We start from the raw sequence: 12,732 nt of genomic DNA on the forward strand, positions 1-12,732 counted from the left end.
AATAATAAAATAAATTTTATTATTTCTAAGTCATTTAAATTACATACTCTTTTCAAATGTTGTGTTTTATTTTGAGAAAAAAATATCATAAAAACAACCATTATAAAACAAAATCCGTAATAAACCCCTCTTTAAAGAACAAGACAAATCAAGTGTGTTGTATGCAAAACAAACTTGAATACAAGGAAATAATAATCCCATTGACAAATAAAAACACGTGATTACAATGAAAACGTGTCGCTATCTTTGGCAATAACACTGAAAGCTTTTAAGCCTTGGGAAGATTTCCAAAAAGGTAAATTGCATCATCACTGTGTCCATACAAAACAGGTGTGTCTGAGAGACGATCACACGTGTCGCAGGATATAAACAAACATATGATTAAAATTAACTTATTGTTATGCAGCCAGAATAAATAGTTCAGTATAGAAAAGTTGAATAATTAGATGGCTGTGAAAAAATGATTAAACAATGAAAAAAAAAATGCATAGAATTATTCAGACAATAGGGCAAAGTGAAAAAAAGTAAATGTAGTTAATGAGTTACTGAGGACTATATACATTCTATAGAGAAGATTTTTATACAGAATTAATACATGACGTCTGTTTGTATTAGACAAAGAAAATTCTATTTAATTCTTTTTCTGTTTCTAAAATGAGGTTTGAAAAGAAGAGATCTTCAGAATTTACAAAAAAAGCAAAAAACCTCCAGAGTTGTTTATAGAAAACAGGGCTTTGAATTAACGTTTCATTTGCTGTCTTTTATTTATAAGAATGGATACCATATATAGCCTGTTGCCCAACCTTACGACCGCAGTATCAGACACCTGGGACCCATATTGCCAAATAGAGCATCAGTCAAGAAGGAGTTCTAAAGATGTATGGATTAAACTTCATTGCGAGGCCCAGGGTAAAAATAAAATACTCCATCTTTTCAGCTGTAAAAAAAATTAAGTCTTATTAAACCCACCCAGAAAAAAAATCTTAGAAGTTTCAACTCCTCCCCTCCCCTCATCCGTTGCTAAAAAGGAGGCTTATCCAAACCCACGTCTGAAAAATTGCAATGTCCGTTAGCTTTATTAATGAAACCTCATGATTATAAAGTGAGAACTCGATTTCATGCTTCAGATACTCGTTGTTTAATGTAACACGATTGTTTTTGGAGTTGAGAGGGATGGACATTAGCCAATTAGCATATTTCATCATTTATCTGGATAGTAGTAATATCTGATGATATGGTCAGCCCTGTCCCCTTTGCTCATGTAAATAATACAGTAAACTACAGAGCCTTGGTAAAAGATCAACCATGTTCACCCAATGACCATACCATCAAGGAAATGTTTCTACTTGTCCTTCTGCCAAATTGATGCAGACATCCTGGCAGTCAATTAAAGAATTGAGGGACAACTGTGAAAACAAACCTTGTAACCATTGGTGGACTTCAAGAGTTTGGCAGAAAGTAGGAGGGTTGCTTGCTCCAGTTTTCTGAAGAGCTAGCACAAGATTGGAACTAATTGGAGTCAAACTTGTGCCCAATAATCACCCCTGCTTTGAGGTCATACCTTCAAAGAGACTGCTCTATACAAAGATGTAGTAGATACAGGTTATTTTTTTTATGAATCTTGAATGTAAATTGAGAAAAAAGTAAAGAAAAATATAAACCAGGCACACTTTCTACTTGCCTAATTTACCTGTTTATGTTAGCCTACAATCACAAATGTTAAGAATTATTCATAAAGGAACATAATTTTATACAGAATTAGGGCTACTAATTGATGATTGTAATACATGATGACCAGCTATAAACTTGGCATAACAACCATTTGCTATTGTTCCCCAGTGCCCTTAAAGCTAGTTAAAAGTCTAAGAGTACAACTCTACTCAAGGAATAACAATAGTTACAATATTTTATTCTCCTTTTTTATACAATAATCATCACCCAGAAAATGAAAAATAATCCTTGGTGGTTCAATTTGTAGTCTTTATAAAATATTTCTGCTATTAATCCTGTCTAAGCTAGTTACAGATCATAGTCCAAGTACTTTAGTCCAAATTTTTATGGAGTCCTCTGTGATGTGATTAGAAACTAGAAACAAGATGAAATTAGAAACAATATAGCTAATAGCTTAGTACTTACCACAAATACTAGGCCTAAAATGACATTTGAAAAGAGATTTAATAAAGAAATCAATTTATAACCTGATAGGCCTAATTTTATTATCAATGTAACTCCCTTGGTTCAATTCTACTTTTGCCAAGATATTGGGGTAAATATATGACTGTCCATATTATTGATTCATCAATAAAGTGAACAACCACTCAATGTCTTTTTTTTATGCTCTTTACAAACATCATAATTTTTTCTACCTCAAACTCAAATTTGAGCACCTTTTGATCTAATCTAACCTTATTATAAATAATTTTGGCACAGAGAGAATGTAGTATTATTTTGTCATAAAAGAACTGATAACTCATACTTTAATTGAAAATTTTGTCATTTTTAACAGCTCAAAAAGTGCCTAAATATAAATATTGCAATCAAAACAATTATTTTATTCATAAAGAGCATAAAAAAAGGTATTGAGTGGCATATTCACTTTATTGGTAAGTCATTAACATGGACAGTCATATATTTACCAAAATTGGAGATAGAATAAAGAGTAGAGCTAGCCTACTAATATTGGGTAAAATTCTAGCTTATCTACTTTTTGTTATCTTGGAAAGGGGTTAGGTTACAAAAATGAACCTTTCAGGCATAGGTCTACAGACTAAAGTATTTCCTGTGAAGGTACTTTGTAGTATCTATATCCACTCCTTCTCCATTTAGAGGGCATTGACCTTTACAAATCCTTGTTCTACAACAGTAAAACCCTGCAAAACAGATCTTCTGCTTAAAAGAAGAATATAAATACATGAAAATTGTTTTCAGCAGGAAAGGCTATCCTTTGCCACTTTTATTGGAAGCTCCTTGGGCCAGAAATTTTTCATTATGTGTATTAAATTATACTCTTAACAGCCTCCAAATGCAATGCAATCCTTGACAAGGGTGACTTACCACCAGTTTATTAAGCTAAGCTATCAAATCGCCTCTTACCCATGACTATGTAATGACAGGGTGCACATGCCCAAAAATTACAGAGAAAAATTGAATATTTTGTATTAAAATCTTGCAAAAATTTCCCAAATTTTTATATTTTCCTGAATTTTTCAATTATGTTAAATACTTCAATTTTTCCAAGTAGTGTGTAAGGATAGCCTCACTTTCAAAACTTTGTATTTCAAACTTACAAGCAGCAAAAAGTCAAGTATTCCTGTCATCAGGTAGTTGGTTAATGAAAATATTCCTGGGGAAAAGTTAATTCTAAACAAGATGGTTAACAGAAGAGTTTTTGGGGCAATGTTGTCTGTTAACTAGATGGTTAACAGAATTGTTTCCAGGACAACCATTTTTTCCAGCTAGTGGAAATAGAATTGTTTTCTGTGGCAAACTTTTTCATCAGCTAGTTGGTTAATAAAAAATTTTCTGGAGAAGTAATTTGACAACTAGATGGTTAATAGAAGTGTTTCTGGGGCAAGGGGCAATTTTGTTTCAAGCTAGCTGGAAAGGAAGTGTTGCTGGGAAGAAATTAGTTGTCAACTTACATATTAATACAGAAATTAAAAATTACTTGAGATTTAGTTGGGATTTGAGTTGGACTAAGAATTGTAACAAGTTAAGATAGTTTGTGTTTTGCCTGAAGAAGACAAGAACTGGCTAACTACTGCACAGCCCAGATGCGGTATGTGTCTGAAAGCTCAGGATCCAGCATTAACTTAGCATCCACCAAGCATTATCAGTTCAGACTAGAATTTCATTTGTAATTATTACAGGGTTAGTGACATCAAAAAACCTAAGAAGAATTCCTCCATGTTGCACTAGGCTATTTGCATGAGTTTTCTCAGAAGAAGCCTAGAAAATGCAGGCAATCTGTTTTGATATGTATTTACATAAATGAAGTGTTTTTATACCATGAAAATGAAGTTGCACAAAATTTTTATTTTCAAACTTAAAAAACAACAAAAAGTCAAGAATTCCCATCTGCTGGTCTAACCTTAGTACCACCAAGCATAAACTTACCAATGTAGAAAATAGACTCTGCCCAATAGAAGTTTATGCCTGGATCATTGTTTTTCTGGGAAAAAGTTTCTCATCAGCTAGTAGGTTAATGAAAATTTTTATGGGGAAAAATTACTTGCCAACTAGATAGTTAACAGATGACTTTCTGGTACAATGTTTGTTATTAGCTAGTTGGAAAGAAAGTGTTGTTGGGGAAGAAATTACTTGTCAACCAGTTTATATAAGCCTATATGGTATTTTTTCCATTTGTCAAAAGGAGGTTTCCCAGCATAGGCCTACTCAGATCTAGGCAACCTCTATCCAGCCTTATACATATGTGTCTTCTAAAATTCAGACAAACTGTTTATCTAGCCTATTAAAATAGCTTATAGGCTACATTTAACTTTGATTTAGATTTTTACCAAAGCTAGTTGATTAAGGAAAATTTTCTGGAGAAAAGTTACTCACCAAATAGACAGTTGGCAGAATTGTTTCTGGGGCAACCACTTTTTCCAGCAGGTTGGAAAAGGAAATGTTTTCTGGGGAAATGTTTTTGGTAAAATTCTAGTTAATTGACTTCTTGCTATCTCAGAAAGGGTTTAGGTTAGGAAAATGAAACTTTCAGGGATGAATTTATAGACTAAAGTATGTCCTGGAAAGGTATTTTGAAACAACTACCTCTACTCTTTCTCTCTCTAGAGGGCCCTGACTTTTAAAAATATATGTGTTATAAAAGTGAAACCTTGCAAAATAGGCAATATCTTCTGCTTAACTGAAGTACAGCAAAATTGTTTTCAGCTTCATAACTTTAGTCAATTCCATTTAATAAGGTTTTAATACATTTCCTAAATTTTGACAAAAAAAAACTGATATGGCTCAAAATTCTACTCAATAAAAGGAATTGCATTTTCAGAACTAAAGGCAGAGAAAGTATAACAGTTCAAAATAGGGATGAAACCTTTTAATACAGTGAACAGATATAAAAATTCTTAACTGAATATTTCAAACACATATACAGTGTTCATCATCAGCAGTAAAACTAAAAGACATCAATATAACAAACAAAATTTATACCCAATAAACTAATTACATATAGTTTATTGCTCTTAATTTTTTCAATGCAACAGTGGAAGCAAATCTCCTTAACCTTTTTGGTTCTGGTTCATTAGAATTATCTGATATATCAGGTGGACATAGGTCATAGCTCTTAGGTGAAGTAATACTATTTACTTTCTTTGACCTCAGTAAATTATCATAAATTGAGTTCAATCCAAATTCACCTGTATCTCTATTTATGGAATTATTTTTGAGTAATTTTTTTTTAATTTTTATTGTTTCCCTGAAAATTTGTTTTAAACCTTGGTCCCTAGAAATCAAAGAAACATTTTCAAATAAAATAAATATACTATATTAACTAAATTATAAATATATAATATATATATTTATATTAACTATATATAAATATATATATTACTTATATATAAATATATTTATATAGCAATAAACTATATTTAAAACAAATTTTCAGGGAAACAATTGAAATTAGAAAAATTTGATTCAAGAATAATTCCATAGATATACAGGTGAATTTGGATTGAACTCAATTTATGATAATTTACTGAGGTCAAATAAAGTAAATATTACTTCACCTAAGAGCTATGACATATGTTCACCTGATATATTGGATAAATCTAATGAACTGGAACCAAAAAGGTCAAGGAGATTTGCTTCAGCTGTTGCATTGAAAAAAATAAGAGCAATAAACTATATGTACTTAGTTTATTGGGTAAAAATTGTTTGTTTTATTGATGTCTTTTAGTTTTACTGCTGATGATGAACACTGTATGTGTTCAAAATATCTAGTTAAAATTTTTTATATCTGTTCAATGTCTATTAAAAGGTTTCATCCCTATTTTGAACTGTTATACTTTTGTCATGGAAAGGCAGTGTGGTTTTCAAAGTTATCTAAGTCAAGCATAAAGGCAGAGAAAAGGCAACTAGTAACTGAAAATTAAAGTAAAATGTTGTTTTATCAAAATTTCAATAGGTATAGACCTGTCATGTAGCCTAGGCAAATACCTTCCTGGGCCATACTTTAGCCTGTAGACCCATTCCTGAAAGTTTCATTTTCCTAACCTAATCCCTTTCCAAGATAGCAAGAAGTCAATTAACTAGAATTTTACAAGTTTTTCATCAGCTAGTTGGTTAATAAAAAAAAATCTGGGGAAGTTACTTGCCAACAAAGGTTTACAGAAGTATTTCTAGAGTAATGTTTGTTTCTAGCTAGAAGGAAAGAAAGTGTTGCTGGGGAGATGTTAGCCTACTTGTCAGCTAGTTGGAAAAGGAATAGTTTTCTAGGGCAAAATTTTTTGTCAACTAGTTGACAAATTTTAATAGGCTACTGCTGTAGGTTTGACCAAATTATCCAACTAGATGGCATAGATTTTTCTATACGGAGATTGGATAGTACCTATTTATATAAGCCTACGTACTATTTTTTCCATTTGTCAAATGGTGGTGTCCCCTCAAAAGTTGTGTAAATGTTTATTTTTTGAAATTTCAACAGGTCACAGTAGAGTTAGATATTAGAAAACCTTCCAGAGACCATAAAGCCTTCAACTGTTTCTTTCGTAACACTAAATTATAAATGTTATACTTACAAAAAAAAAAGATTATAAAAGATAATTTGGGGATATTTATGTTGCCTCCATTATTTAGCTCCTTTAAATTGATTAAAGTGGTGAATTATCTGTAACGTGATGTAATCATGGTCGCCGCCGTTACATTCGTTCATTTTTGGTACGTTTTAAATAAAACATTACATTTTAGGTTACGGTTCTACAATTGGTAGATTTTTGTTTCGTTTTTTTTTATTTGTGTTACATTTTTGAATAATAAAAAAGTTGCACATTTTTTGGGTAATCTATTTTTTTTTCGTGGAAAAATTCCACTGTTCCCAGTTTGATTACACTGACTTGAATAATGACAGTCTTTAAATAGCATCTGTTCCGCGAAAAACTCATAATCTTTAAAAAAACGAAAACATAATCTTTTTCTGGATTTTAAGCAAAAGGCGTTTGGAAATGTGTTATGAACTTATTTTACAATAACATGACATGTGAAGGTTGCGTATGAGACCTTTCTGACTAGTTTTTAGTAAGAAATTATACACTTCATTTAACCATCAAGCAGTAAGAATATAATTAGGAAATCCGATATTTATAGGAAATCAAGCCGCGATAGAAGTGACAAGAGAAAAGTAAGCAGAAGGGGGTTGAGAGAATTGGTAACAAGAGCCGTGATACCCACCGGGCTTATCCCAAAATTTGTGGGGACAAGGTAGTCGGCATTTAATGCTTCCCTTATTTCTCTTGTAAGGAACCCCCCCAAAAATGATGGTTTCTATACTTGTGTAATCAGTTTTGAATTTTCTGCAGGGGAACATTACAAAAAAAGAAACAATTATCAAGAATTATAAAAAAAAAATTTAAAGATGCCATAAAGTAGGCAAAGGATATCTGAAAAAGTGCCTTGAAAATTGATGTTTTTGAAAAGTGCAAGGGTTCACATCCAAGTGTAACATTTTTGGCATTTTTCAATGATTTGTTGAGGGTTTTTTAGCGTCTAAAGAGCAGCTACCCCTCTTTGTTTTAGTTGATCCTTGTGACATACCAGCTATCTCTAATAAACCAAGTACTATTGTACCATCTCGCTTAAACGAGTACGTGAGGATGTTAAATTTTATCGTTAAAAAGAAGGAAACCTCGATAAAGCCCTTAGGCCCTATAGGCTGGCCCTCAGTGCCAGCTCAAGTGCAATCTTCTATTCTGGTTGTGTTAAGCAAAGTTCCGAGCAACTTGAATATTCAAAACCCTATTAATCAATGTAATGTTGTGGAAAAAACTTGGTTGTGCCGATAAGGTCCACCACATTGTGGCTAAAAAGCACAAGTTAGTAATACATAAGTCTGACAAACAATCAGCAGTTGCTGCTGTTACTGCAGTGCCGAACAGGCTACTGTGAAAAAAATTACTATGCTAAAAATTGAAAAGGATGAATCTGAAACTTACATCCGTAATCTAAGGGACATAAAAATGTCAATAAAAAATCCTTTTTTCGTAACTTCAAAAAGAAGTTTTTAATAAACCTTATAAAAGTCTTATGTTAAGCTCAGTGGTCATTTCTATTTTATCTGTTAATCCTTTTGATTTGTTAATATATATCTCATTGTAGTTTTTCTCCCCATCCCGTAACCTTTTATAGGTCTCTTAGGCCCAGAGGCAAATAGGTCAGAGGCAAATTTTGTCAAGACAAATTTACACGGGAGAAAAATATATCAACAATGACTTTTGCTGCTCAGCAGTAACGTGAATGCGTCAAACCTTCGAGAATAGAAGAGTATAATGTTTTTTTTCAATAGTTAGGGGAGGGGGGTTAAGTTTTCAACTTGTAAATAAAAATACCAAAAAAGGGTAAATGTGTTATCCTTGAATGCATATTTGATGGCCAATGCCAATTTACCTCATAAGGGAATATTACTACGTCCACAGTTTATGGGAAAAAATCTTCCCCCTTGAAGTTATTCCACTAATTTCAATATTGAATATATGTTGAAATATGCATGAATTGAGTAAGTATTCTATAATAAATTTTGTGTTATCATCTCCCAAAAGCTCTCCTCCCCCCACAATAGGGATTCTTAGTTATCGTGCAGAAATTAAAAAGGGTAGCTTGAATTCACCATTTTTGTAATTGCATAAACTAGTTATTAAATGAATCTGCAAGATTTGTCTTGGCTTTTTTCTACAATTAGCCATGACTTTGACTTTTCCCACAACTATTCCCTTTTTGTTTAAATTCAAATCTGTCTTGGGTTTTTTCTACAATTGGCCATGACTTTGACTTATCCCACAACTATTCCAATTGGCCATGACTTTGACTTTTCCCACAACTATTCCCTTTTTGTTTAAATTCAAATCTGTCTTGGGTTTTTTCTACAATTGGCCATGACTTTGACTTTTCCCACAACTATTCCCTTTTTGTTTAATCTGTCTTGGCTTTTTTCTACAATTGGCCATGACTTTGACTTTTCCCACAACTATTCCCTTTTTGTTTAAATTCAAATCTGTCTCGGCTTTTTTTTTACAATTGGCCATGACTTTGACTTTTCCCACAACTATTCCAATTGGCCATGACTTTGACTTTTCCCACAACTATTCCCTTTTTGTTTAAATTCAAATCTGTCTTGGGTTTTTTCTACAATTGGCCATGACTTTGACTTTTCCCACAACTGTTCCCTTTTTGTTTAATCTGTCTTGGCTTTTTTCTATAATTGGCCAAGACTTTGACTTTTCCCATAGCTATTCCCTTTTTGTTTAAATTCAAATCTGTCTTAGTTTTTTTTTACAATTGGCCATGACTTTGACTTTTCCCACAACTATTCCAATTGGCCATGACTTTGACTTTTCCCACAACTATTCCCTTTTTGTTTAAATTCAAATCTGTCTTGGCTTTTTTCTATAATTGGCCATGACTTTGACTTTTCCCACAACTATTCCATTTTTGTATAAATTCAAACAAAATTCAACTTTTTAATTTCTTGTGCAGAAATTAAAAAGGGTAGCTTGAATTCACCATTTTTGTAATTGCATAAACTAGTTATTAAATTAATCTGCAAGACAAAAAGGGCCTTGGTCCTTTAAATCAAGGCCAACTTAAGCTTTTTAAAGCAGAAAATTAGTATTTTGTTCTGGAATTCAATGTTTCGATTTCCATAAACTAAAAATATAGCTGTTGTTTAAGTAGTATGCCACTAAAAAATTGATTTTTATGGCTTTTCTCCATCATTCTTAAGGCTTGAAATTCAATTTAATCGTGATTAGTTTCTTTCTGTGAAAGGAAAAAAATATTCATAGTAGGGTGAATTACTGTTAACTATAGGAACTTTTTTAACGGAAAGAATTCATTTTTCAATCAGGACATTTCTTTTTGGAGGGGGGGGGGCTCCTTAAGCCCCTCTGAAAATATCCGCTCCCACTAGTCATTTAGCTGGAATGCAAAGTTAATACTTACTCTTATCTAATTGTGCTGACTATGGTTATAAAATTAGTCTTCTTATTCAGTGCTCAAATACTCATATCAATATAAAAAAAAATATCAGACGAGCCTTCTGAGCTGTCAATGCAGAGTCATAAATTCCACCTAAATGCGAAGTTCACACACATAAGATTTCGGAAAAAAAGTCTTAAGAATTTGGGAAAAATCTTTCGAGGACTTGGTTGGTATTTTCGACTTGAAAAATGTTCCAGAAATTATGGATAGTTATTTTGGAAGGAAAATATTTGATAATAATAATTTTTCTTTGAGAGCAATGTGGGCACAACATAACACACAGGGTTTTCTGGCTTTGAACTCTTCCCCTTAGCATAAACTCACTCCTCTAAGCTATCAAAATTAAAACTGAAAGTATCCCTTAGCCAATTGATAGCTCTATAACTATATCTGAAGTACTGGTCTATTTTGTTTTTTATAATTATTAGACTGTTAATATAACAGTACAGATTAATGAGCGTAAAGATGCAGTACTTTTTTTTTAAATAAAGAAAAAACAAAAATACCAGGTCTATGATTTTTTGCAAGATCGCCTTTTAAGATAATTTAACGATAAAAGAACTAAAATTTAAATCGACCACAGATATAAAGGAAGTTTGTTCCTCAATAAAGTTTGGGCGTTAAAATACCCAAACGGACGACTTTCGCCCTCGAACACGAAATATCATTGCGAATAAAGATAACAAGCTTGGAGGGACATTTAACTAATAATCATGACAAGGCGTCAATCAATGACTTTATAGAGTAAGTAATAGGTTAAAAATAGGATATTTGTCTGATAATTAAGGTTTGAGTCGTAACAGGGATGTTGAGCTCACACTAAGGTATATACTCTATTGCAGTCAGGATTGTTTGTTGCAATTATCTTCTATATCTCAGGAACGACTAGGAGAAATAGGTTGCAAATTTTGAGGCTGGTTGATTGGAAGGACATTTAACTATTTTGGATGCCTAATTAATAAAATTTACGTCATTACTTTTGCAATTTTATTGCTACATTATTGGCAAGAATCCAGTGTTTCTCACAAGAAAATATAACTCCGTAATTTTCATTTCTTAGGCTTCAACCCTTTAGGAGATTTACATTAAGATTTGTCGATTTTAATGTATTCTTTTTACATGTTTTTAACAATGAAAAATAAATAAATAAAGCCCAAAACCAACAAAAATTACAATAGTTAACCTATCGAAACACTAACCGATCTGAAATTACCATCAGTAGAGCAGACAATGCCTTCTAATGACTAGAACATAATTTGCATTTCACTAAAATCAAAGCAGATTTTAAATGTCTGCACTTAGTTAACTTTAAAAAATAAAAATTATTAAGACTTTAAGGAATATACGTCAGTATATGAATATTAAACTGACAATCCATCTTCATTTGTTTTATTTTTCAGTAAAGTTCAAATTACGTTCTGGTCTTCAGAAGGCATGTGTGTTTTCAGCCCTACTCAGGTTAATTACTGTTCGTTTTGCTCACTTATTTATTGTGATTTCTGTTTGATTTGGGTTCCATTAATTTATTGATGGATGATAATGAATTGCCTTTCTTGATAAAGTTTTCTCTTAAAATTCTGCTGTTTTCAGTCATGCTGGTATTGATCGTGATTTTACTAGCACTGATCACATTAGTGACCCAATCTTATGAGTCAATAGCCAATTCTATCCAACCAAATAAGTTTTGGGAATACAATCTCGAGGGTATTAAGATACTTTTAGAATTTGCAAGCAAAACAGTAACAGTTTTCAATGAAAAGGCAACGCAAAGGAAAGAAAGATTGCTGCTTCATTATTCATTGTCGAAAAGCATTTCCCTAGTGGAAATGAGGAATAACCCTTATTTCTGGTAAGAGGAAATAGAAGCAAGGAATGAAAGAAATAGAAATAGGAAAAATAAGAAGTCGAAGAAGAGATGGAAGTAAGAAAATCCAGTTCTGGAAATGAAAAGTCCTATACCGTATTACATATTACAATTTTCCTAAACAATATTACGTGTGTAAACCCTCAAAAATTTCTCAATTTTTTTATATTTATTTATTATTACGTTATCTTTTATCGAGGTTCCAATAGTTCAATTATATTCAATAGTTCAATTCCAATAGTTCATATCAATTAAAGATATGTTTTAAACCCGCGAGAACTAGAAAAAAACTTCAGGGCCCCACCGTATCTGTATTTCTTTGAATGTTACGTAATAGGGGGATGGTTTCCTCGAGGATTTCCTTAGCTGTTACATAATAGGACTTGCTAGAGTCCGCCAGTCAAGTGGGGAATCCACAAATATAACTGAAGTCAGCGCACGTGAGATGCTACGTGTGTACACCTGTATGTTACATAAGGATATTGTATTCCTATGTTGAAGATGAAACATTGTAATATGACACACTAGAGGTCAAGAGCCGTTGGGAATCCCTGCTTATAACTCGGGGTAGCATATATTGTGGGTTGTTAAGTAATGGCAATGCAAAAGTGGGAAGCTTTGTAATACTTAAATATATGTTTTTTCCTCAAGATTTCATTTTT

At 32.2% G+C, this 12,732-nt stretch overlaps 2 long non-coding RNA genes across 2 annotated transcripts in view; both read right to left on the reverse strand.

Moving 5' to 3' along the window:
- The window catches only part of LOC136036329 (uncharacterized), a 41,697-nt gene extending 34,850 nt beyond the window's left edge, over positions 1 to 6,847 (reverse strand). The window contains exon 1 of the long non-coding RNA XR_010619699.1: positions 6,756 to 6,847. This is a non-coding gene — a long non-coding RNA (uncharacterized LOC136036329). The remainder of the gene's footprint in view (positions 1 to 6,755) is intronic.
- Positions 1 to 12,732, reverse strand: part of LOC136036330 (uncharacterized) — a 350,999-nt gene that overhangs the window by 146,437 nt on the left and 191,830 nt on the right. The gene's annotated exons all lie outside the window — the stretch shown is intronic.

Source organism: Artemia franciscana, chromosome 15 (genome assembly GCF_032884065.1).
Source record: "Artemia franciscana chromosome 15, ASM3288406v1, whole genome shotgun sequence".
Lineage (NCBI taxonomy): Eukaryota > Metazoa > Arthropoda > Branchiopoda > Anostraca > Artemiidae > Artemia > Artemia franciscana.